Below are 27,956 nucleotides of genomic sequence, written 5' to 3'. Positions count from 1 at the left end.
ATATACAATGGAATATTACTCAGCCATAAAAAGAAATGAAAATGAGTTATTTGTAGTGAGGTGGATGGACCTAGAGACTGTCATGTAGAGTGAAGTAAGTCAGAAAGAGAAAAATACCATATGCTAACACATATATATGGAATCCAAAAAAAAAAAAAGGTTCTGATAAACCTAGGGGCAGGACAGGAATAAAGACGCAGACGTAGAGAACAGACTTGAGGACACGGGGAGGGGGAAGGGTAAGCTGGGACGAAGTGTGAGAGTGGCATGGACATATATAGACTACCAAATGTAAAATAGATAGCTAGTGGGAAGCAGCCGTATAGCACACGGAGATCAGCTTGGTGCTTTGTGTCCACCTAGTGGGGTGGGATAGGGAGGGTCAGAGGGAGACAGAAGAGGGAGGCAATATGGGGATATATGTATATGTATAGCTGATTCACTTTGTTATACAGCAGAAACTAACACACCATTGTAAAGCAATTATACTCCAATAAAGATGTTAAAAGAAAAAAGAAAGAAAATGTAAGCAGAACACGTATCACATCTGCCACATAGTAAGTGCTCAATAAATGTAATCTGCATATGTTAAAAAAAAAAACAACAACAACCAAGAGGGCCTTTGGTCATTTGGCCCATTAACATTGCTCCTTGGGAGAAACCATGCCCTGGAATCCAGAACAGGAAGTGGCTGCTGCTTCACAGAAAGGGTGTTTATTCCTGGTCACATTTTTAAATGAAAGGTGTATATGTTCAAAGGCTCACTCAACTGTCTCCTCAAGAGAAATAGAGGGAGAAAAAAATTACCTAACACAGCCTCTCTTTAAATGTAAAACACATATCCAAGAAAGCTGCTAATTCTACTTCAGAAATACCCATAAGAAATTTTTAAGCTAAAAAGAAGGCAGGGGTAAGGGAAGAGTGTTTTTGTTTTCTCCTCCAATTTAATTGTTTTCAAAAGCTGAGCACCAACCATGGGCAAAACGCAGCAGTCACCAGTGACTTTCTACTACTAAAATATCATGTCACTGTCCCTCAAATACTCTAAAGAGGCACTCTGAATCCATACCTGCCTCAGTCCATATAAAAAGTAAACTGAAGCAGTTCACATATTCTTTAAAGCAGTATATTACACGTAAGTGAGGACATCAGAGAGAAGGAGGGAACAATGAAGTCAGCAGTATGTCAGTGGCCTCACACATGCCCTAAAGGTCTTCTAGACTTTACTGGGACCAAGGGGGAAAAATTATCTCTGACCTTCCTACTTGCCAACACAGAGAGGAAGTAATCATCACTCCAAAGTGTCCATAAGCTGAAAACAAATCAGTTGCTTAGGAGTACGCATACTTAGGCCTAAGAGACATTCCTCCATGGCTCCTCCTCCTAAGAAATTAACGATGCAGGGAACCTGACCTTCACAGCATCTCCCAGCAAATACAGTAACGGTCTAACTGGCCTGTCCCTATTAGTCATCAGGACTATCCCTGATGACATAATGCCAAGACTCAGTTCAGTAAAGACTAGTCTACCAGGGACCAAAACTGTCTGTGCACGGAACTAGCCCCCGGAGTTTCGGCCTTCATCCCCGGATGAAGAGTATCCAGAGGAACAGCGTGCGTGGTGGGGCTGCTACAGGTTCAACTCCTTGCCGTGGAGGCTGAGGTGGACCCTGCAGGGCAGAGAGTGTGCCCTTCTGTGACCTGACCGGCACTAGAGGGCAGCTCTAGGACGGAGGGCTACCCATCAAGACCCAGTCCCTTTCCTGACAGTCAGCAACCTCGGGTGTGGGGCAGCAGTTCATGCTGAAGGCTGAGGAGCCCGGCCGGGACACGCGCTGCAAGTGCAGGCCACCCCACCGCTCATGGAGAAGGCGGGAGGCCCATGCGCAGGGTCACAGCTTTCCCCAGAGCATTGTAAGATCTGACTTGTGAGTTTCTGTTTTTTCTATTATTCTTGGCAATTTACCGATAAGGCAGTTTTCAGTGTAGATTACAAATATGAAACTACTGGCTGTTACTCCCATAACCCTCAAAATTATCCTAGAGATAGGAAACACCATCTGTCAGTGGACTAAGTCCAAACCTAAGTCTGCAGGGAAAGAAGGGATAATATTTTAATAAAAATCTTAACTGTATCTATAAAAACCCTTTACGGATTGCAAAATAGTTTCCCAAATAACCATGTGGAGGAAAAAGAGAATAGGCTTTGAAAATGCTCTGACCTGAAGTCAAATCCCAGCCACACCACTTCTAGCTGTGTGATTTTCAACAGACCGCATACCATTTCTTAGTCTCCATTTCCTCTTCTGAATATGTAGAGAAAACTTACCTGGCAAACTTGTTTTGAAGAATAAATGAGGTTACATGTATAAAGTACCTTACACATAGTAGATAGTTAATAAATAGTAACTACTGTTACTAGTTTTGGCTTTGATAGTCCTGTGAGGGAGGTAATATAGATATTATACTACTACGACCCTGGTACTAGACATTTCACTACTGCCCACTGCTCCCATCACCCCTGCAGGAGCAGCCCTAGCAGCCGTATATTATACCACAGAATCCTGCCCCCTCTCCGCCACAGCTGATGGTCCAGAGTGGATGTCTAACCCAGGGGCAGTCAACCTATGGTTGCCAGTGACCACATGGCCTGACTATGAGCCAGACCAATCTGGTGCTTAAAAATTCTGACTCTCGACAAATAACAATCAAAAACCCAAGTCCCTGAAGGGACAGTTCCCTGAGTGAGGCCTATCTTTCCTACCTTGGAGGCATTTGGAGAAAAGTCAAATGTGAAATGAAACTCTGCTTTTAGAGGCTGCTACCCTCTACCCATAGTCGGTGCTCAAAATATGTTGTTTGCATTGAAATGTCACTTTCATGGGTATTTAGATTTAATTTAATTTGTTTTTTCTCACTCACTTATATGCTCTGAGGTCACTTCCTGAGCAAATGAAATAAGGAAGAGTAAATACATACAGGTTCAAAGTGAATTTTCAACACAAGTTAAACAATGATCTCTGTTTTCTCCCTTCACTCTCCTCTACCAGTTTTCCAGCCAACGGGCATGTGTACCCAACCTGCTGCCACTCAGGGTATCCCCTCCCAGGGCAGTAGAGCGGGTGGAGGCCACAGGGACGTCCCCTTTACATACAACACCCACCTTCCTAAACCCTCCTCTCAACAATAAGGACATGGAGGCTCACCTGCGTCCACCTCATTTCTGGCACCTCTTTTCACTCCTAAGAAGAAAAAAATGATCATATACTCATCCCACCCTCTGCAGTGGACATGATACAGTTTTTGACACCGTGAACAGGACAAGTGTCAATTCCTCTAGGCTTTCCAGAAGCCTTGTAACTGCAGAGAGGACCATGGGGCCAGGAGAAAGAGCCAGTGAAAGGGCTCTGATGTGATGATCACTCTGCACTATCAAAATAACAAACAAGCACACGTCCAGGTAACCAGCGAGGCAGCTATGGCTAAAGGAAGCGCACTAAAAGTCACCATTATCTATAAAAGTTTCCTGTTCTTTCTGTGCTGCTCTCGCCCCAAAACTTCCTTTCCCTGAAACTGCCTTCCTTATACTGAGAAAACCTGGGCTATTTCCAAAAGACTATTTATGGGAAATACTTTGGATACATTTTAGTGATTTTTTAAAATTTATTATTTATTTATTTATTTTTGGCTGTGTTGGGTCTTCATTGCTGTGCGCAGGCTTTCTCTAGTTGCGTCAAGTGGGGGCTACTCTTCGTTGCGGTGCGCGGGCTTCTCGTTGCAGTGGCTTTTCTTGTTGCGGAGCACAGGCTCTAGGCGTGTGGGCTTCAGTAGTTGCAGCACATGCACTCAGTAGTTGTGGTGCGCAGGCTCAGTAGTTGTGGCTCGCGGGCTCTACAGCACAGGCTCAATAGTTGTGGTGCACGGGCTTAGCTGCTCCATGGCATGTGGGATCTTCCTGGACCAGGGAATGAACCCGTGTCCCCTGCATTGGCGGGTGGACTCAACCACTGCACCACCAGGGAAGTCCCTTGGATACATTTTAAAAACAGCTCAGAGATAATTTTAAGAACATACCTCACTGGACTGGCTCTTCGCTTTCAACATAGAAATCACACTGTCCACCTTTCTCCGTATTCCCATCTTCTGCATGTCCAGGGGGAAAACCTAGCCTTGCCACATTCATCAGGATCTTAGCTCCCAACTGCCTAGTGAGACCCACCAGCACATTCTGCTTTAGCCACCTCTGATGACAACCATGGCAAAGGTGGTAACCCTGCAGGCGGTCCGTTCCCTGACACCCCAACATGCGCTCAGTGATTCATCTACCAGCACAGTGTACGAGGACACATCTTTGAAGCCTGGCAAGTTTTTTGGCCATTTACTAAAACTTACTCAGTTTGCTTATCTAGAACAGGGAGAATAATGGTAGCCCTGTTGTATGGCCACAGCCTAGCACATCATAGGTGCTCAACAAATAACAGTTACATACGTGAGCATTCAGCACAGTGTATAATCACCTATGTATATTTATCAGTGTAATTATTTGGTTAATTTCTAACCTTGTCATCGCTACTAAATTCCATGCACCACAGCCACATAGACTGTATCTGTATGGCTCAACATTCCAGCCCTAGCATCTAGCCCCCTGAGCTGATACATAGGAGGTGCACAATACGCTTATTGGTGAGTGGAAACTGCCTCTACAGAGGGTTGTTATGAATATTTAATAAAATACTGCATGCCAATGAGGTACCACCTCACACCAGTCAGAATGGCCATCAATAAAAAGTCTACAAATAACAAATGCTGGGGAAGGTATGGAGAAAAGGGAACCCTCCTACACTGTTGGTGGGAATATAAGTTGTTGCAGCCACTATGGAAAACAGTATGGAGGTTCCTCAAAAACTAATAATAGAGTTGCCATATGATCCAGCAATCCCACTCCTGGGCATATATCTGGACTAAACTATAATTCAAAAAGATACATGTACCCCTGTGTTCATAGCAGCACTATTCACAATAACCAAGACATGGAAACAACCTGAATGTCCATTGACAGATGAATGGATAAAGAAGATGTGGTATACATATACAGTGGAATATTACTCAGCCATAAAAAAGAATGAAATAATGCCATTTGCAGTAACATGGATGGACCTAGAGATTATCATACTAAGTGAAGTAAGTCAGAAAGAGAAAGACAAATACCATATGATATTACTTATATGTGGAATCTAAAATATGACACAAATGAACATATCTACAAAACAGAAACAGACTCACAGACATAAAGAACAGACTTGTGGTTGCCAAGGGGGAAAGGGTGTGGGGGAGGGATGGATTGGGAGTTTGGGGTTAGCAGATGCAAACTGTTATATACAGAATGGATAAACAATAAGGTCCTACTGTACAGCACAGGGAACTATATTCAGTATTTTGTGATAAGCCATAATGGAAAAGAATATAAAAAAGAATGTATATATATATGTATAATTGAATCACTTTGCTGTACAGCAGAAATTAATACAACATTGTAAATCAACTATACTTCAATCAATCAATCAATCAATCAAAATAATGCATGCAAAGAGCTTAGCATTGTGCCTGGCACATAATCAGTACAGGTATACCTTGTTTTACTGTGCTTCAATTTATTGCACTTTGCAGATAATTGCATTTTACAGTTGAAGGTGTGTGGCAACCCTATCAGATGACGCTTAGCATTTTTTAGCAATAAAATATTTTTAATTAAAGCATGTACATTTTTTAGACATAATGCTATTGCACACTTAATAGACTACAGTGTAGTGTAAACATAACTTTTATATGCCCTGGGAAACCAAAAAACTTTGTGTGACTCACCTTATTGCTATATCTACTTTATTGCAGTGGTCTAGAAGCAAACCCAAAATATCTCTGAGGTATGCTTGTACTCAGTACGTTGTTGCCTGCTACAATTAGTAGTGTAGTAATAGTAGTAATAGCAGTTGTGGTGGTGGTGGTATTATTTCTCTCAATCCATGCCTGAATTGTGGTGTGAAAAGGAGATACTCTCTCTGTTCTCCAGAGAGGGAGGCAGCCATCCAGAGACCGTACCTGCGCTACTGCTTTTTTCAGATCCCCATCATCACCATTTTCGTTTCTAGCTTTAAATTCCTGCCTCCTCTCTCCACAATCTATCCACCATGATATACTCTTCTGGCTTATGTTCAGTCTCTAGAAGAATAAAAGTTTCCACAGTTAACTGATAGATGATAAGCTTTCTGCTCAACACTAAACACTGGAAACCGTTGGATCTACATGTTCCAAATGGTTTCTTTTGACCGAAAGGGGACTGGAGATCATTGTTAATCTAGCAGTGTCTTAAAAGAGAGAATGACCTTGCTTGGTGTCACCACAGGTTTCTCTCGAAGGAGTCAGGTCTTCTCTCTTAACACATTATATTGTGATTACTGGTGTTTAAGCCTGTGTTCATACCAAGGTATGAATTCAGGGATGGGACCATTGCATCTATAAATTTAATATCCCAGCATCTAGCAGTCTGAGCACAGAGCAAAACTCAGTGTATGATTGATTACCAAATAAAGAAGGGGAAAGGCGCCATGATAGAGTTTAGAGTTATTTCCTATATCTCCATTTTGCTCTCCATTAACACAAATAACAAAAATTTAGCTTTATATTAAAGAAAATTACAATCCAGGTGGTCAGAAGAACTAGAGAGATGAGAACACAGAATTGGAGAAAACAATAAAGTGTGGCCTCTTGGTCATGAGCATGGAAATTTAACATCATGATTTTTAAAAAGCTACCACTTCATCATATGATGTATTTTCAAGCTTTAGAGATTGAATTCCTCAATATATATTAGATTCTGATTACATGATTATGTTCGACTTTGAACTTTTCTTATATAAACCTCAAAACAAAAATGGAAAGGTCATGAAAAGAACAAGAAAATGTTGAGTCAGAAAAAGACTTAGCAACCCTCTAGGCCAGTGATTCTCAAAATATGGTCCTGAGACTCTTAGAGATCTCCAAGACCATTTCAGGGAGTCCTTGAAATCAAATCACTTCCATGATGATATTAAGATGCTATCTGCCTTTCTCACTCCCATCCTTTAACCAGTCAGTATACAGCGGCTCTTTCCCAGGGTTACAGGATGTATGACATCACAGCAATAGCAGGTTTAACAGTCCAACTGTCTTCTACTAAGCCAGACCTTAAGAAAATTTGCAAAAAAAATGTAAAAAAATATCACTTTTCTCACTGTTTTTGTTTTGAAAAAATAGTTATTTTTTGTAAAAATATTCTTTGTTCATATATAATAAGTTTATTATTGCTTTTTAAAAAGAATTAGTATTTTTAACTTCCCAGTTGTAGTTTCTAAAATGATAAATATCAATAACTATAACCCATATAAATAAAAGTTCTTTGGAGTCTTCAATATTTCTTGAGTCTAAATAGGGTCTGAGACCCTTAAGTGTGAGAACCACTGCTCTAAACCCATGGTTTTCAACCAGGGATTTGCATTTGAATCAGGAAATCAGGTCCTGGCTTTTCTATGTTGTAACTGATAAAGAGGCAAAGAAGCACTCTAAGCTCCATGGCCTCACCTGTAACATTAGAAGGTGACAGTAAAAATAGAGGCCGGGATCGGAAAAGTACTGTGAAGTAATTATTGGGTTGGCCAGAAAGCTCGTTCGGGTTTTCCGTAGCAGCGTAAGGAAAAATCCGAACGAACTTTTTGGCCAACCCAATAGTAGCGACCATTCATATGAAACTGGATATAGAAAACGCAAAACAGTAAGAGTCAAAGATTTAAAGGTTTTTAGGCTAGGCAACTGGCAGGAAACTAGTGCCTCTGGTAGTTGACAATAGCCAGGTTGGAACTGGGAGAGAAGCTATGAACCCACTGTTAGATGGCAGGTCCTGAAAGTGGAGATGTCCTGCAATGTCTCAATCGCTCTTTGGAGACAGAGAACCGCAGTGGAGGTGAGCGGTCCGAACCGGGGATATGGATTTGTGGGTTAGTTAGCCCTCTCTCGTGACAGGTGGCATCCAGAGGGTGAATAAGCCCACCCAGGAAGTGAATGTGGAACCTGGAGCTGTTCAAGGCAGAACCTGGGATGAGGGGCTCCTTTTTGGAGCAGGAACTAAAGAAGAGCCGAGGAGATGTTGGGAAAGGCCCAGCCAGACAACCAGAACAATGCAGGAGCCTGCATGGTATCCACGACACAGCCACTGCATGGGTGGGAAGATGGAAAGACAAAAAAAGAGGAAAAAAAAAAAACCAGAGGAGACAGCTTTAAGGAGGATTGACTGGTCAACAATATCAAAGCCACAGAAAAGATACAATGGTAAATTCTGAGAACCTATGGATTTGACCAGAATCGGATCATTGCCAGCTTCAAACAAAACTTTTTAATAGAAAAATTTTAGTGGAGTCAAAACAATACATGAAAACTGCATGGGAAAAAAAGCTAAAAGCATACGGAAGGAAATAAAAAGGATGGGAGAAAGAAAAGGGAACAAAATCCAGCAAAGACTCTTGGTATTTAAGCCAGGACCACCTGTGTACAGCCATGATAGAAATACCCGATGGCTTCAGAGCCGCTGAAGGTGCTAAAAGCAAAGGGAAGAAGGGTGGGTACCAGGACTCACAGACTTTCATCGTCTTCAAACCACTCTGTTCATGGGACTATTTCTTATTACATCAAAAGAGAATCCTAAGAAATCCTACACATCAGAGGTCAAAAGACATTAAGAATAATGAGGTGAAGGTTAAAAGATCTATTCGGGTTATTTAAAAGAAAATATTTAGATTTTAATAGATCTTGACTTGCTATGAGGTACAAATAATAAAAATCAAAATATCAGAGATTCGTGTAGAAAAAAGGAATTGCTATGACAACCACAAGTTGGCCTCCACAGAAAATATAAATAGGAATCAGAATGAGAAAATTATAGAGAAATGTGACTGATTTGGAAACCATTTGAACTAGTACTATTCTTTAATGTTTTGCTCATTTGGCTCTGATATGAGAACATGAAAACATTCCTCCACTTCAATAGCTCCTTTGTATTTCAGATTAAAATGAGCAGACCATCAATTAACGAAATGAAACTGGAAACCAAGACCATCTAATGACTTACTCCACTAAAATGTCCCTGTCCCCTTCACTGTTAACTTCTAATATTTATAGACCCATACCAAAATTGAAGAGTAGACATGCATTAAATGCATTATATTGCAGGCCAAATAGTAAAAGCAGATAACAGGGAATGAGGACTCAATACATCTTTAGCTGCCAGAATGTAAAGCTTCAAACCAGTTGTAAAGGACCAAAATTTCCTACCTCTTCTCCAGCATTTTCCATTAACCATGAAAATTCCTGAGACCTGCTATGAGATTTGCTACTTTTTTGACTGGTGAGGGAAGGTGGAGTAGGGAAGGGTCAGATTTCCCCAGCTTCTTTGGGGATAACCCAGTCACTTTCCAGAGTTCACTCTTCCAAAACCAGAAGAGTCAGATCTGCAAGCCCAGGGATCCCAAGGATTCAAAGTTAGGGTATCCAGTGATCTGATCTTCTGCACAGTGCATTTGCCTTAAGACATGTTCACTGCCAAGTGAGTAAGCTGGTTATACGTAGCTCTCCAATTAGCTAGGTTGTCAGACCCTGACCCAGGCCCTTGTGTTCTGCCTCCTGCCTGCCCTGTATCCTCACTTTCTTGGTCTAGCGGCCTCAGATACCTTGCTATACAGCTTCATGCCCAGTCTTCCTCTCTCTACTCTGCTTTGCTCCTTCACCTAGTCTGGCACCCGACTCGAGCTTTGGTCTAGATGTTGTTGTTCAATCTCCTAAGGCTCTGTGCTCTGCAGCCCAAGGGCCAGGCCAGCCCTGCCCTTCCTCTGAACCCATCTCCAGCTCTAGGAGCCCCAGTCTTTGCAACTCTAAGCCACTTGCCTATCAAGTGGAATGGTTTGGACACAGATCAGTTTTATCTACAGACATTCTCCAACAGCACTGAGCTTCCCGCTATGTCACCCAAGTTCAACATCTTCCCAAAGAGAAGGAAAGAATTCACTGATTCAGTGTGTCTGACAAAAACGATCACATACATGAGGGTCCTTCTGATGCTGCTACTGAACTGTATGACTTCTCATCCCCTGTATTAACCAAACTAATTAAAATCTGTCATTCATACCATGATAAATTTATTGTAAATTAGAACAGCAATGTCACATGATTCAGAGTATATTTTGCTAGATCCTCCATAAGTCATCTTACACAACAATTTGTGACCATCAGCAGGTATGAATGTCAAAACACATAAGTCGCGTGATTTAAGTTCAAGTTCCTTGCATCCAAGAACTTTAGTTTTGAGAATCTTCTATATATAAATCCATATAAACTCCAAGTCTTGATGTGGGATCATCAAATATGGGAAGGGCATCCTGAAATAACCTTTGCCATCCCCAGCACCTGAAGGCCTGAAGCTAGCTCTCTTTTCAAAAGATAGGCCGTTACTAAATGTGCAATGTATATACTGGCTGGCTTGGTCAGAGCAAGCTTGGTTCAAGAACTCACACTTCCACTTTGGAAGAGCCTTTGCCAGGGAAACAACACTAGCAAGGCCTTGAGATTCTACAGACACACTGGAGAATGTAGCACCAGACGTGAATATGTAAGAAGTCTGGGGTTTCCCTGGTGGCAAAGTAGTTAAGAATCCACCTGCCAATGCAGGGGACATGGGTTCGAGCCCTGGTCCAGGAAGATCCCACATGCTGTGGAGCAACTAAGCCCATGCACCACAACTACTGAGCCTGCACTCTAGAGCCCGCAAGCCACAGCTACTGAGCCGGCGTGCCACAACTACTGAAGCCCACATGCCTAGAACCTGTGCTCTGCAACAAGAGAAGCCACCACAGTGAGAAGCCTGTGCACCGCAACTGAAGACTAGCCCCCTGCTCGCCACAACTAGAGAAAGCCCGTGCGCAGCAATGAAGAGCCAACAGAGCCATAAATAAATACATAAACAAACAAACAAAAAAACTCTTTAAAAAAAAAAGAAGTCTGGGCTGCCTGGTCATACGTCACATAGAGCAAGGCTGCCCTTGGAGTAAGGAAGGAAAACAAGGCAGGAAAAACACCAAAAGGAGCAAAGCTTCATAAAAACCATCTTTCTTTGGCCCTTTCTTCAGATATGCCCTATAAAGAAAAACAAACAAATACTGACTAGAAGACTTTATAGTCATGACAAAAACTCTCGGAATTCTAATATGCATTCATCTTTGCCACACAGAAGTATTTGAGCTAAATACTGTCTTTCAAGAACATCAAGATCCTTGTTGTTGAGCACACCCTGGTTTCCCTTCCCCCTTTGATCTCCAATCAACCACTGAACAAGGGACAAGCCAATAACACAGATGAAAAAGGATGTGTCGCCTCTCAACTACTTTGTTGCGCCTTGTTCCCGCTAATGCCCCAGGCCCAACTGGGAATAATGGTCCCTCTTATGAAAGATGTCTCTCTGGACACAGGACGTGCATCAAGCAGAATTTCATGAAGCCCAGGGTCTTTTTCCAAAGAATCGAAGAAGTTGGAAACTATGCAACACAGCTGATGAGTTTCACAGCAGAGTTTCGAACCCAGAACAATCTGAACCAACAGCTCCGTACTCTTTCCTCTAGTACCTTCTAGTTCACCTTTCTAGGTTTAAACTTACATGTAAATGTTATGCAACATCTATGAAAAGCAAGGAACACACGGCAGGATCGGGAGGACGGAACAAATGAGGATTTGTTATAATTCCACAACGGTAAGGTGTACCATAGTGATAACAATAGAAATATTTTACTGTCTTATTAGAAAATAATATAGTTCTTGACCAGATATACCAAATTGCATTCTGCCACAGTAGTGGTACTGCTGACATGATCATTAGTTTTATTATTATAGTCTTATGTATTTATAAATATATATTACTTTAGAAGTGCCAGCTAACATAGGTTGTTTGGGGGGTTTGTTTTTTTTTTTTAAATCAGATGCCCAGCATTTCTAATGAGCACATGATCGAAAATTTAAATTTCAAAGAAAATGTCAATGCCAAAACAAAAAGTGATTTTAAATGTTCCTCCCACAGAATCCTGATTCTCCATACCATGGCCAGTGTACACGTGTAATTATTAGCTGGTTCACTGGCACCCAATGGACCAAATGTAAGCATGACTCCAAACTGTTCATTTACTAACCAAGCTCTCCAGATACTGTCAATCCTGAAAGGATTGAATCAAACGCACTGATCAAAGCAGCTGGGAGTGAGAAGGGGATGTGGAAGCCATCTAGACCAACCGCTCCTTCAGTCATGAGTCTCCTTCTAAGACCCCTGCCATGAAGTCACCTGGCTGCATGCCAGGGTCATGTCTGTCCCTGGCTACACCAACCGAGAGCTCACTATGTCCCAGGAGAGGCCAGCATGCCATCTTTGGAGAGCTCTAACTGTTTCATGATTAGTTGCAACCATCAGAGTAAAGAAACCAGTGACTGGTCTGAGGACAGGGATACGTGCTTATTTTCCCCTGTAACACAAGTCAACAAGAAAGCCTCTAATCAAATAAATCCAAAGAGGGGTACAAACATAATTGTGACACATGTTTAGACTAGTTGAAGCAGATCAGGTCACTGGGCCACTGAAGAAATCATTCCGAAACCATATAAATGAGCTCACATTACACGTCTACACTATGAAGTATTTTTTCCCTCTTAAATACATTTGCCACCAACCTGAAAAATAAATTCAGATTGTTGGATCAGTACTGATAGATAAATGTAGCACTTTGCCCAAAGGAGCTGGGTGTCATTGTCTGTATCACAGTCACTGGACAAGTTGGGCCCTTCTCTGCCCAACTGACCTACAGAAGATTTATGCCACAGGAAGCTGGGATGGTGACCTCAAAGTTGCTGAAATATTCAGACAGTCTGTGCAGTTCTCTGGAATAGCACAATTTGGGAGAACTAGCTTTGTAGATAGAAAATACAGGCATTGTCATCATCAAAAAATCTACAAACAATAAATGCTGGAGAGGGTGTGGAGAAAAGGGAACCCTCTTGCACTGTTGGTGGGAATGTAAACTGATACAGCCACTATGGAGAACAGTATGGAGGTTCCTTAAAAAACTAAAAATAGAATTACCATATGACCCAGCATTCCCACTACTGGGCATATACCCTGAGAAAACCATAATTCAAATAGAGTCATGTACCACCATGTTCACTGCAGCTCTATTTACAATAGCCAGGACATGGAAGCAACCTAAGTGTCCATCGACAGATGAACAGATAAAGAAGATGTAGCACGTATATACAATGGAATATTACTCAGCCATAAGAAGAAACGAAATTGAGTTATTTGTAGTGAGGTAGATGGACCTAGAGACTGTCATACAGCGTGAAGTAAGTCAGAAAGAGAAAAACAAATACCGTATGCTAACACATATATACGGAATCTAAAAAAAAAAAAAATGGTTCTGAAGAACCTAGGGAAAGGATAGGAATAAAGACACAAATGTAGAGAATGGACTTGAGGACATGGGGAGGGGGAAGGGTAAGGTGGGATGAAGTGAGAGAGTGGCATGGACATATATGAACTACCAAATGTAAAATAGATAGCTAGTGGGAAGCAGCCGCATAGCACAGGGAGAACAGCTCCGTGCTCTGTGACCACCTAGAGGGGTGGGACAGGGAAGGTGGGAGGGAGACGCAAGAGGGAAGGGATATGGGGATATATGTATACGTATAGTTGATTCACTTTGTTATACAGCAGAAACTAACACAACACTGTAAAGCAATTATACTCCAATAAAGATGTTAAAAAAAAAAAGAAAGAAAGAAAGAAAATATAGGCATTGTCAAGCTAGATTGTAGAGTGTTCAAAAGGGACATCTCACTACATTACAGACTGCCCAGGTAATGAAGTGACACTCACTCTAGTCAGAAAAGAGCATTTTGGAGGGCCATTTTTTCAGTTCTTAAACTAACACTTTTTAAATCTTTAACATTTTTCTTTGTTTCTCATTGTCTTTCATAGATGGGAGATTTTTTTCCTCAAATAGTGAAGCAGTTTAAGGCTTTGTAATCTAAGTAAATAACCTAAATATATCTTCTCTCCATGTACATTCTCAAGATTACAGCTTGGATTCTCTGAGTTTAATGAGGACTAGAGTTAGACTGTTTCCCATTAGAAAGAGAAAGGAGTAAGGCAGAAATTCAATAAGTGTTCAAGTAAAATACAGCCATCCTCACATCTGTATTATATTAGAGGAGACACAAGACAAAACATTGACTCTTGAGGTTAAATCTAAATTTCCTCCTTCAGTTCTGAAAGAGTTTGAGAGTTTAGATCAAAAAGGCAACAGAGAAATAAGACCAAAAAATGTCTAAAAACAAGTTTCAAAGGCTATAAAATGCCAACACTTAGTTACTTATTTGAAGCATCAACTTAGTCAGCAATTACCCTAGAGCCACAAACAAAAATTAGTGAAAATTCTACTACATGCTCTTTTTCCAAGTTCGGGATGACCCACCTGGGATCTGTGTGTCATAGGAGGTGCCAAACCACCACCTCTGATTCTTCAACTCTCTTGTGTGATATTGTTGAATTTCCACGTCTTCCTCTCTAGTATACTGTTACATCACACTTGAATTTCCGAAGATATTATTTCAGTCTCCTTTGGAATCTACTGGTCTTTAATTTCAAACTTTAATTTCATCCTGCAAAAAAGAAAACCCTAAGTCTTGGGTCAAAGATCAACAAGCAAGACAAATTATCTCAACAAAAACAAAAGAGCATGAGACCAGAAACAGGATTCAGGGAACTCTTTCCTTAAGTCTGGCTTTTGAGCCTGCAACCTCTATCGTTTATCAAGCTTGTGAGTAAAACTACGTTTGAAGAAAGTAATACTGACCTATTAACTTTGGTGGCTCTGTGGAAGCTTCTTTAAAACACCACTGATCAGAAATACATACACAGACACACACACACAGTAGATGAAGAATTTGTTATTTTGAACAACTCAGAATGAAACAGCCTCTCCTATCGAATTCCATGGTAGAGTGAGATGCATATCTCTAAACCTTGCACGTTACAAAATTTTCCTCAACCATGAAGATTCTGATTGAATCAAGGGACTGGGATTAGAAGGAGATATTTACCATGAAGTCATTTTAGACAAATCTTTTATCAAGTTATGCCTTAGTTTCAGCATCTAAAAAATCTAGGTTCTATGCTTGGTCTTCAAGTCCTTTTACCAATTTATCCCTTGTCCTGTCTCAACAGATTATTAACCCTCAGCTAGTCAAACAAATCCTATTGCTGTTCTTTCTACCTCACTGGTTATTCCTTCTCAGTCTCTTTTTCTGCTTTCTCCTTTTAACGTTGGAAGGTCCCAGGGCTCAGTCCTTGGATGTCTTTTCTATCATCACTCACTCACAACCTTGGAGAGTTCATCCCGTCTTCATATTCCAGAGACTCTCAAATTTATATTTTCAGCTCCAACCTCTCTGCTGAATTCCAGACTTATATACACAACTGCCTGTTTAATATCTCCATTTGGATGTCTAATAGACATCTCAAACTTCTGTGTCCCAAATGGAAGTCCCAGTTTCTCCCTACCCCATCCCACAAACATCCTGCCCCTACAAGGCTTCCTGTTCTCAGCTAATGACAACTCCATCCTTCCAGTTGCTCAAGACAAGTTACAGTGTCACACTTGACTCTCACTCTCCACATTCAATCTGTCAGAAAATCCTATTGGCTGTAAGAAAGCCCTCAAGAAAACCGTATATCCAGGATCCAGTCTGTTTCCTTAACACTTTCATAGCTACTACCCTGATCCAGGCTCCATTATTTCTTACCTGGGTTACCTAATGGCCTCCAAAATTCCCTCTCTGCTTCTAACCTTGCCTCTTAGATAGCCAAGGAGATCCTCTTTAAACATCAGTCATATCATTTCATTCCTCCGCATCAACTCAGTAACGACTACCCAGACTACCTGTTTCACACAGATAAAAACAAAAGTCCTCACAATGGACTGGTCTCCTTCTTCTCCCCCTTGATCAACCTGCTCTGATCACAAAGGCCATCTGGCTGTTCCTTAAACATCTCAGGCACGTTCCTCCCTTAGGTCCTTTGCACTGGTGCTTCTCTCTTTCTAGAATGTTCCTCCCTCAGAGAGCCATAGGGTTCCCTCACCTTCTTCAAGTCTTTGCTCAACAGTTTCCTTCGTAGTGAGGTCCGCTCTGAATGCCTGATTAAAATTGCAACCACCCTCCTCCCCAACTCCCAATCCTCTTTCCCCTACCATACATTTTTTTTTCTTTCTCTAAAGTACTTATCACCTTCTAATATTTACTTACTTGTTTATTTTGTTTCTTCCCACAACACACACATACACACCAAGAGTATAAGCTCCATGAGGGCAGTGATTTTTATATTTTGTTCACTGAGATATTCCAAGGGCCTAGAATATAGACACACAGGGCGAATATTAATTGACTAAAGTCCACCAGGCCACCAACTTGCCCATTCTGTTCTCTGAAGTTTTATCTGTGTCATGGTTCCCTTTTTAGACTGACTTTCCCCAACCTCTCTAGCAATATAAATTCCTCTTTTCCTCACTTCAAGCTCCAATTTAAATCCTCCTCCTCTTAAATCTTTTCTACATTAGCTCTGCTCTATTGACCATGGATTTTTATGTACTTAGTCAACCAAAAAATTTCCATTAGCATCTTTGTTTGCCAACTCTGTAAATTTTAAGTCATACATGCATACAACTAAACTCTCAGTTCTTTATCTTACAAGAAATTCTGTAAGAACTATAGCCCCTGGAATTTGTGAACATTTCATGCCTTTAAGAGATGCATCTGATGGAGAGAGAGAGATTATCAGAGAGTCCCTTAGTCACGGGGTAAATACTGAAAAGTTCACAAGCTTTCTTTGGTGAGAAACCCAAGCCCATCATTATGCGGTGAATCATGTCCCCCAGGAAAGAGATGTCAAAGTCCTCACCCCTAGTACCTCAGAATGTGACCTTTTCTAGATTACCTTTCCAGAGGTAATCAAATTAAAACAAGGGCATTAGGGGTGGGCCCTAATCCAATGTGAATGGTGTCCTTATAAAAAGGGGAAATCTGGACACAGAAACAGACATACACAGAGGGAAAATGTTGTGAAGACACACAGGAAAAACACCACGTGAGGAGAGAGGACTGGAGTGATGATCTGTGAGCCAAGGGACGCCTGAGGCTACCAGAAGTTAAGAGACAGTCCTGGAACAAACCCTTCCCTAGCGCCTTCAGAGGGAACACGATCCTGCCAACACTTTGATTTTTGTCCTCCAGAACTCTGAGGCAATACATTTCTGTTATTTTAATCCACCCAGTTTACGGTACGTTGTTATGACAGCCCTAGGAAACCAATGCACCCATTATTTGGATGCAGTAAATTGAGCTGAGATCTGGTTAGATACCAACATTTTCAAATTATTCAGGTTGCAACAATGTGCCCTGAAACTGAGGTCTTTTAACTGATTGTCTTGATTCCAGAGCAACTTTGTAATTATTACTTTACAATCATTCCACTGATAAGATACTCAACTGGGGATAAGGGAATCATCTTTCTACTCTAGAATCAAAAAGATCCTCTCTTTTGAGTACAAGGGAGGATCACACAATGGCCTTATAATTTCTACAGGCAAGCTGGCCTACAAAGCTGAAAGTCAGAAAACATTCTGCACTATTAATTGGCAATTATACGTTTGAATTGGATCTACACAGGGAGAAAAACAGTTTAGAAAACCATTAAAATTATGTGACTAAATTTAATCCATTGGTTCAGATTTTAGAAAAATGTCTGGTTTGAGTTACCTGGACCAGCTATCTAGCTTTCTGGTTCAATATACAATTAACCTTTTAGCTTTGGCATCAGGTTCCAAACCATATTCTAAAAGGGAAAAAAAATAAGAGCCACTGTTTGAAAGTTTATACTTCAGGAATAAACTCAGCTTAATTCCCTTGGAGGCCAAGAGACTCAGGTTATTGGACCTTTCCTAGGTGTGAGGCTGAGAACAGAGGCCACTGTCACATGAGCCTGAAAAACTTTGAACTGTTTTCCCCATACTGCGCCTTCAGACCAGATGCCATCTGCCCAGCCTCATTTCTTCCTTGAACTGAATCAAGAACTCCGTTTTTCCATTGCTGCAATGCTCACAGGTCTAGAAAGACAAGAGTTAAAAGTTTAAACATTCCTGTCAGTTACTGGATATTTTCCAGTAAAGGAAGAATCAGAATTAGCAAATCAAACCCTAGTGATTTACTTATACTGCATATTACAATATAATCCTAGCATCTATTGAGCTGTTTTACCAAAGTGCCAGACGTTTTCTATACATTATCTCTAATCGCCACAAAACTATGCAAGGAAGATGTTATCTCCATTTTTCTAAGGGGAAGATGTTCAAAGGAGCTAAGTGGCAGAATTAGGGTTTAAACCCAGGTCCTTCTGGCTGCAAACTCAGCCACTGAACAAGCAGCATTAAGAAGAGCCAGTTCCCACCACTTCCCAGAACTTTAATTCCATTGTTTTTAATTTTCAGAATAACCCTGGTAGACAGGAATTGCTGTGATCCCCTTGTCACACCTGAGTGGAATGACACTCAGGAACGTTACGTGACTTGCCTATAGCTGGATAAAAAAACAAACTTCCCTGTATTGAGTACTGTCCTAAGCTATTGGGTTTTTCCATAAAACCCAAATGAACTTTTTGGCCAAACCAACATTTATAACCATTATAAACCACCCTAAAAAGCAGAGGGGTATTATCCTCACTTTCCATGTGAGGAAGGTGAGGTTCGGACAGGTCACTTGACTTTTCATGTCACAAAGCTATCAAGTGGCAGAGCCAGGATTCAAAGCCAGGTCTGAGGATTCCAAACCCGTGCTCCTGCCACTGTGCCAGGCCGCCTTTCCCAGGGCCTTTTAGTAATTAAGTCAGTGTCACTGAAACTCTAGGCTACCTTTCAAGGGCTTATTATAACAAGGAGAGCACTTGGAATAAAAGTAAAACCACTTGACAACGTAGTACAGGAAGAAAAAACTATGATCTGGGGTTACAATAGCCAAGTTGGCCCGGTCAGTGCACAGAGCAGCAAGCATTCTCTACGTTCCAAGTAATGACACTGTTAATTTGATTTATATAAATGGAAATAAAGAAATTTACATAAATGAAAACACCAGCAGGAGGAGGGAAGCAGGTATACATTGCCAGAAATGAGGTAGGTATTAAATGAGAAAGGGCAAAATAGGGAATTTCTGTGTGTTTTATTCATTTTACTTCATTTTTAAAGGCTCCTCCCTGCCTATCCTCTTCCCATTGCATTCAGTGACAGTATTCCCCTGCCTCTAACCAAAATGTTGCTTTGGCAGGAAATGAGGAGGAGGAGACTCCGTTTGAATGCAGGCTATTATCCTATGATTAACCCTTCTCCCTTGGATCAGAATCTGGGGTCCTTTTGCCAAAAAGGCAAACAAAAGAATAAGTTTACAAAACCCAAACCCTATCCCTTCTATGACATATTAGAGTGTTACACAATGCTTCCACATAGATTCCCTCATTTGATCTTCACATCAGCCCTGGGAGGCAGACAAAGTCTACATCATAATCCTCATTTTACTGACAATAAAGATAAATTCACTTAAGTGACTTGTTCAAGATCATACAATCAGTAAAACTCAGGCTGGAAGCCAGGTATTCTGTTACTGAACCTCAGGTTCTTTCCACAGCGGCATCATGTTCTAAATTATTTGAGAAATAACCTGTTTTACTGTATAATGTTGAATATCTCTACAGCTGCTATTGCAGTTACCACATCATCATAATTTTTTTATTACTGTTTGATAGACTTTTTTACGAGCAGTTTTAGGTTCACAGCAAAACTGAGCAGAAAGTACAGAGATTTCCCATATACCCTCTGTCCCCACACATGCATAGCCTCACCCATTATCAACATCCCTCACCAGAGTAACACATTTGTTACAATTCATCATCATTTTTTAACCATAAAGAATCTTCAAATGATCATTCTTAGCATGTTCTTACTAGATAAAAATTAAGAAAGTATACAGATAATGTAGCTACTTTTAATGGGGCACATGCTATGCACTGGAGAATATACTAGGTACTTGCACATTTAACTCTCACAACTCTAAGGAAGCTGTTGTTCTTTTTATTTTTATATCTCATGAAACTGAGGCTCAGAGAGGCTAAATGACTTGCCCACACTTACAAAGGAGGAGGTAGGTAGGATTCAAAGTACTCCAAAGTCTATGATATTTCTGAGGCACCAGGCATCAGGGGAAAGACTTCATAAACCACCTTACCCTCCAGTTAAGGCAAGATGACTCCTAGAATAATCGTAAGTCTACCAGCTTCCTTAGGAACCTACCCCAACCTAGCAATCCCCAAGTTGGTCAGTTTGTTCATTACCTAAACCCAGGAAAGAAGAGCAAAACAAGGTGCTACCGAATCAGTGAATGACCAAAATGTAACTGGAAAGCTGTGTTAGCATTAATATGCAGATTCATATTAATATGCAGACTCATTAATATGCAAACTCATATTAAGTTTGAGTCTCACCTTCCCCCATGCAGGCAATAATGAATGATCTCTTTACTCTCAGAGGATCAAGAACCCTTTGTTCAAGGCTTCCACCACCTACATGTGAACCTCAACCTCCAGCCCATGGCTAAAGTAATTTCCTTTGTCTCATGAGATGACAGTCATAAGACTGAGTACATAAAAGAAGGAGAAGGAGAAGGGGAAAGGGGAGGAGGAAAAGGAGGAGGAAAAAGGCAGTTCCCAGTATATGGGGAACCAATGCTACCTAGAGCTCCTACTCACCTCCACTATGTACACTTATCACCAGCCTCTCTGCCTCATCCCCCAGTAAACGTGTGAAAGACCACGAAGAATGGGCTTCCCAGTCCCTTTATTTCTATCTAAACCCTCCCTAAAACACCACCCATAGTTTCAACCTGGCCTGAATGAACAAGGAAACTGGGTAACATTTCTAACAGGGCTTTACTTTTATAGTCTTTTTGTGTGTGTGTGTGCTATACAGTAGGTCCTTGTTGGTTGTCTATTTTAAATATAGCAGTGTATACATATCAATCCCAAACTCCCAATCTATCCCTTCCCCCCACCCTTCCCCCCGGTAACCATAAATTCATTCCCTAGGTTCTGTGAATCTGTTTCTGTGTTGTAAATAAGTTCATTTGTATCTTTTTTTTTTTCAGATTCTCCATATAAGTGATACCGTATGATATTTGTCTTTCTCTGTCTGACTTACTTCACTTAGTGTGATAATCTCCAGGTCCATCCATGTTGCTGCAAATGGCACCATTTCATTCTTTTTAATGGCTGAGTAATATTCCATTGTATATATGTACCACATCTTCCTTATACATTCATCTGTCAATGGACATTTAGGTTGCTTCCATGTCTTGGTTATTGTAAACAGTGCTGCAATGAACCTTGGGGTGCATGCATACTTTCGAACCAAGTTTTTCTCCAGATATATGCCCAGGAGTATGATTGCTGGATCATATGGTAGCTCTATTTTTAGTTTTTTAAGGAACCTCCACACTGTTCTCCATAGTGACTGTACCAATTTACATTCCCATCAACAGTGTAAGAGGGTTCCCTTTTTTCCACACCCTCTCCAGCATTTATTGTTTGTAGATTTTTTGATGATGGCCATTCTGACTGGTGTGAGGTGATATCTCATTGTAGTTTTGATTTGCATTTCTCTAATAATTAGCGATGTTGAACATCTTTTCATGTGCCTTGGCCATCTGTATATCTTCTTAGGAGAAATGTCTATTTAGGGCCTCTGCCCATTTTTTGATTGGGTTGTTTTTTGTTTTTATGAGGTTTTTTTTTTTAATTAATTAATTAATTTTTTGGCTGCATTTGGTCTTCGTTGCTGCACGCTCAGGCTTTCTCTAGTTGCAGCGAGCGTGGGCTACTCTTTGTTGTGGTGCACTGGCTTCTCACTGCGGTGGCTTCTCTTGTTGCAGAGCACGGTCTCTAGGCACGCGGGCTTCAGTAGCTGTGGCTCGCGGGCTCTAGAGTGCAGGCTCACTAGTTGTGGTGCGTGGGCTTAGTTGCTCCACAGCATGTGGGATCTTCCCCGACCAGGGATCGAACCCATGTCCCCTGCATTGGCAGGCAGATTCTCAACCACTGCGCCACCAGGGAAGTCCAGGTTGTTTGTTTGATGGTATTGAGCCACATGAGCCATTGGTAAATTCTGGAGACTAATCCTTTGTCAGTTGCATCATTTGCAAATATTTTCTCCCACTCTGTGGGTTGTCTTTTCATTTTATTTATGGTTTCCTTTGCTGTGTAAAAGCTTTTGAGTTTAATTAGATCCCATTTATCTATTTTTGTTTTCATTTGCATACTTTTACAGTCTTGAAATAATTACTACTACAATACTATCCTACTACAACATTTTCCTACTAATAATATTGAGGCAATGAACAACAATGGTAATAATAACTGATTGAGTTCCTATTATATTCCAGGTGCTTTATATATTTAATCCTCTCTCAAATCTTATGATAAAAGGTCCATAATTTACATCCACAATTCTAAAATTTAAAAGTTCTGAAAACCCAAATGTATTTTCCTAAGTATACAGGAAACTCTTTTTGCGGCAAAACCTAATGTGAACCAAAACTGGGTTTTTTACAGTCTTTATTTATCCACTTGGTGTGAACGTCCATACATTTTGCTGCAAAATGAGTTAATGTGTTGGATTTGAGGGCACAGCCCCAGGCTCTACTGGGATGTAACATACTATGTATTATAGAATACATATGCACCTTTTTCTTTCTAAAATCTAAAAATATCTGAATTCTAAAACATACTTAGACACAAGAATTTCAGATATCTCCACTTTTCTGATGAGAAACAGAGAGTCACAAAGAATACAATTTTACTATTTACTTCCTTTAGGTCATCAGAGCCCTTTTACTAATTTAATAGTCAATGTTCAATTTTTTTAATTCAGAAAAGGATAGCTATTACGTCTGCACATAATCTAATAGTCATACGTAAATGGATCATTCCAGTGTACACCCCCATCCAAACTGTGTTAAGAGCTACTGGCTTGTGGCTGACCTGAGAGAGCTGAGCTTGCATTTATCATCTCCTGTTACCCTGTCCAATCTCTAGCGAGGAATATTCAGTAACATCTCTAAGAACAATGACTTACTATATTCCATGCACTGTTCTAAGTGCTATACATAACACATTTAATCCTCAAAACAACACATTGAGAATGGGCACTATTATTCCCACTTTATAAATGATGACTCTGAGGCAGAGAGAGGTGAAGTATATTGTCCAGTTAGTAAAAGTGGCAAAGCTAGGATCTGACTCTCAGCAGAAATCAAACAGACAAAAATCCTTTTTTTCACAGCACTTGTTGGGAGGGGGAGGGACAGAAAGTAAATAAATAAAATAAATAACCAAACTATATAGTATATCAGAAAGTTGATAAGTCCCATGAAGAGGAAGAAAATCTGAGCTTTTAATTACAACACTCTATCTCTTAGTGAAAGTAATGTCAGGTCTGGTGTCTGAAGGGTGAAAGAGAAGATAAATTTTAGGCTAAGTAAACTGAACATTGAACTCTACTATCAAAGTAAAGCCTGTAAATGAATTTCTTTTTTTTTTAAGAATACATAAGAACTTCCACTTCCAAGCATCATGGATCAGATTTACCCTTCTACCTGAAAGGTTAAAAAATAAAAGCAAAAACCAGACAAAATATATGAAACAATGGTTTTCAAGATACTGGATATCACACAGTGGTGGACAGCAATTCCTGAGAAACAGGAAACAAATGAGGTGAGCCCTATGATTTACCTAGCTTACTGACTGGAGGGAAATTCCAAGCGGAAACCCATTTGTGGGATGTCCCAGGAGATTTTGGCCAGTTTAATAAGGCAAGAAAAGGAATAAAAGGCATCTGGCTTAAAAAGCAAAAAGTAAAACAGTCTTCATTTGCATATGACATAATTTTCTATGTAGAAAATCCTAAGGAATACTTTTTAAAGCTACAAGAATTAATAGGTGAATTTAACAACATTGCAGGATACAAGCAATGTACAAAATCAATTGTATTTCTATGTACCTATAGACTAGTGATGAGTAATTGGAAATTGAAATAAAATATCATTTACAATAGCATCAAAAATATGAAAGAAAGATGTATATAAACATCTTTTACACAATGATAAAAGATATATACATTGAAAGATATATACACTGAAACTATAAAACATTGCTGGAAAAAATTAAAGAACACTTAAATGATTGGAAATCTGCTCATTGTTTATGGATCAAAAGACTCAGTACTATTCAGAAGGCAGCTCTCCCCAAATTGATCTATAGATTCAGCATAATTCCTATCAAAATCCCAGCTGACTTTTTGCGGAGGAGAACAAGATGATTATAAAATTCATATGGAACTGCAAAGGATCTAGAATAACAATAGAAAAAGTGTTTTTAAAGAACAAAGTTAAAGGACTAACACTACTTGATTTCAAAAGGTGTTATAAAGCTACAGTAATAAAGATGGTGTGGTATTGTCATGAAGATAAACAAATGCATCGATGGAAATGCCTAAAGAGCTTATAAAGAAGGCCCAAACATATATGGCCAACTAACTTTCAACAAAGATGTGAAAGCAATTCAGTGGAGAAAGGATCTTTTCAACAAATGGTGCTAGAATATGCATAAAAAGTGAACTTAGATCAATACTTCACGCCATAGACAAAGATTAATTTTAAATGTATCACAGACCTAAATGTAAAACCTAAAACGATAAAACTTCAAAAACAAAACATATATGAAAAATCTTTATGACCTTGGGTTAGACAAAGATTTCTTAGCTACAATGTCAAAAGCATGATTCATAAGAAAACAAATTGATAAACTGGACTTCATGAAAACAAAAACCTGTTAAGAGATGAAAAGACAGTCCTCGGACTGGAAGAAAATACCTGCAAAGCATTTATCTTATAAAAGATTTGTATCCAGAATATATAAAGAATTCTCAAAATTCCAATATGAGAGTACAAACAATCCAACAAACATATAGACAAAAGATGTGAACAGATATCATCAAAGAAGATATACAAGTGGCAAGTAAGTACATGAAAGGATGCTCAACATCATTAGCAATTAGGGAAATACAAATTAAAATAGCAAAGAGACACCACTACACACCTATTAGAATGGCTAAAACTACGAAGATTCACAGGAACAAGTGTTGGTGATGGTAAACTGAGCAACTTTAAACTCTCATACACTGCTGGTGAGAATGTAGAATGGTATACCCAGTTTGGAAAACAATTTGTTTATATCTTAAAAAGTAAAATATACACCTGCCATATGATCCAGCCGTTCCACCCAAAGCTTTGTACACAAATGTTCATAGCAGTTCTATTTGTAATAACCAAAAACTGGAAACAACCCAGATGCCCACTCACAGGTGAATGGTTAAACAAATTGTAATATATCCATACGATGGAATATTCCTGAGAAATAAAAAGAATGAAGTAATGATATATGTAACACAAGGAGGAATCTTAAAATAATTATGCTAAATAAAAAAAAGACAAATATATATATGTATATAAAAAATATGATTCCATTTATACGAAACACTAGAAAAATAATCTACAGGGACAGAAAGCAGATCAATGCGGTTGCCTCAGATCTCTCAGGAGGGAGAGATTGCAAAGGGTCATAAGGAAACTTTTGGGAGGTGATGGATATGTTCATTATCTTGATTGTAAGGATGATTTCACCAGTGTGTACATAGGTCAAGATGTATCAATACTATCTGCACATACTTTAAACATGTACAGTATTGAATGTCAATTATACCTCAATAAAACTGTTTTTAAAAAAAAATAATAACACATAAGAAACTAGAGACTGGCCTCCTTCTGCTCGAATCTACTGAAATTATATCACTTGCACAGATAGGCATAACTAACTGCAAATAGACAAATCAGTCCCATACAAAAGCTGAGAAGGATTTAGTTCTTCAAAAGAATGTTATAAATGTGTGTGATTCACAGATGATCAAACAATTCTAGTACAAGAAGGAACAGTTTTGCTATTTTTCTTTGCCTTCCTTATGCAAAATCAAGGTTTCAGATATCTTACAAACAACTTTTAACATGACCAGTAATTTTGTTTATTATGTGTTCTGATGATCTACTGCTATATCAAAAACCACTGCAAAAGCTAGTGTCTTGTATACAGTTTGGTCAGAACTCAACAGGAACAGCTCACTTCTGTTTCACTCAGAGCCATCTCAGATGGCACAACGGCTGAGAGCTGCAAGCATCTGAAGGCTCGTTGATCACAAGTCCAGGGGTTGAAGTTAGCTGTCAGCTGGGACCTTAGCTGGACTAGAGCCACAGCACAAAGCCTCTCTGTGTGGCCTGGGCTTCCTCACAACATGGCAACTGGGTCCCACACACCAACATCCCAAGAGAGAGCCAGCTATAAGCCATGTCAACCTCTTCTAACCTAGCCTTTTAAGTCACTCACTGTCATTCCGCCACATTCTATTCTCTAAAATCAAATGACACAGGGCAGTCCATATTCAAAGAGGGGGGATTAGATTCCACCTTTTGATAGGAGGAATGTCAAAGAATTTGCAGATGTGTTTTAAAACCACCGTACTGTATTTATTGAAAATGCAGATTCCTCACTATCCTTTCAAATACGTGGCCAGGAGCTTTCATGGAAGCAGCACTGTGCTAGGACGCCAGGGCACTGGATTCAAATTCTGATACAGATCTGAGACTCTTACGTGGGTTAATTTTTCATGTTAAGAACGGGGACTAGGAACTAGTGTACAGATGAGGTCAGAGTGAGATGAGAGGGCACAGAGGGAAGGGACGCAGGCTGCTCAGTTCAGGTCTTTAGTAGAGAAAGGCAGTGGAGGCACCAGGCAAAACACAGTGTCTAGACTCCCAAAAGAATGCTTAGAGCCACTGATGGGTCAGTCCTGGAAAAGCAGAGTGAAGAATAGTGGCGGGCAGCCACCAACAGGGAAATCTTACAGCAGGTACACGTGGCTCTGAGGCCAGGATTGGGTTTTACTACCCCTATTCCTCGGCAGAACTGTGCTTCCTCTAGACAGAAAACAATCTGCTATTATTATACCAAATCATACAGTATCATCATTGCATGCTTATCTGACCAGCTGTCTTACTAGACTAATATGCTCCATAAAGGCAGGAACCATGTTTAATTCATTTTTGAATCTCAGCACCTTGCATGGTTCCTTTGGTGCCCGATACTTTGCAAGTGCTCAGGAATAAACGGAACTGAACTATCAAGGTCAAAGCAGGGAACTAGTCTTAAGGGAGTAAGAGTCTAAGACTGGGTATCAGGACAGGATTTAGAATCTGGGAAAATAAAGGCCCAGTTATTAAATTGTGTGGTGGTCGAGGTCCTAGGCAGATGATAGGTGCTGAGGTTCTGCGTATGACTGGCCACAAGGCTGACCTGCCTGAGCTCTTAAACCAAGGGTTCCTTAATTTCCCCCAAAGATTAATCCTAAAGTGTGGGTGTAAGATCATAGGAAGGGAACAAGGGCAGGGACAGAAAGATCTGTGGCTGGCCCACATAAAAGAGTGCACCAGGCAGTCTGTGAGACCCCTTTCTTCTTCTAAGTCTTTCTGCACAGAAGGGAGCTGTGCCTATGAGCACGATGCGTTCTGGACAACCTGCCAGGAATCCCCCACTGCACCACGTGGTTTCTCCAGGCCAGACTTCTCTGCTGTGAGCTCATCTATCCGACT

At 40.3% G+C, this 27,956-nt stretch overlaps 1 long non-coding RNA gene across 1 annotated transcript in view; it reads right to left on the bottom strand.

Moving 5' to 3' along the window:
* The window catches only part of LOC309610885, an 82,222-nt gene that overhangs the window by 10,584 nt on the left and 43,682 nt on the right, over window positions 1-27,956 (bottom strand). Inside the window, exon 2 of the long non-coding RNA XR_014234204.1 lies at window positions 14,585-14,771. This is a non-coding gene — a long non-coding RNA (uncharacterized lncRNA). The remainder of the gene's footprint in view (window positions 1-14,584; window positions 14,772-27,956) is intronic.

This window comes from Balaenoptera borealis, assembly GCF_965194805.1.
Source record: "Balaenoptera borealis genome assembly, chromosome: 14".
Taxonomy (NCBI): domain Eukaryota; kingdom Metazoa; phylum Chordata; class Mammalia; order Artiodactyla; family Balaenopteridae; genus Balaenoptera; species Balaenoptera borealis.
This window is presented reverse-complemented; position numbering and strand designations above follow the sequence as displayed.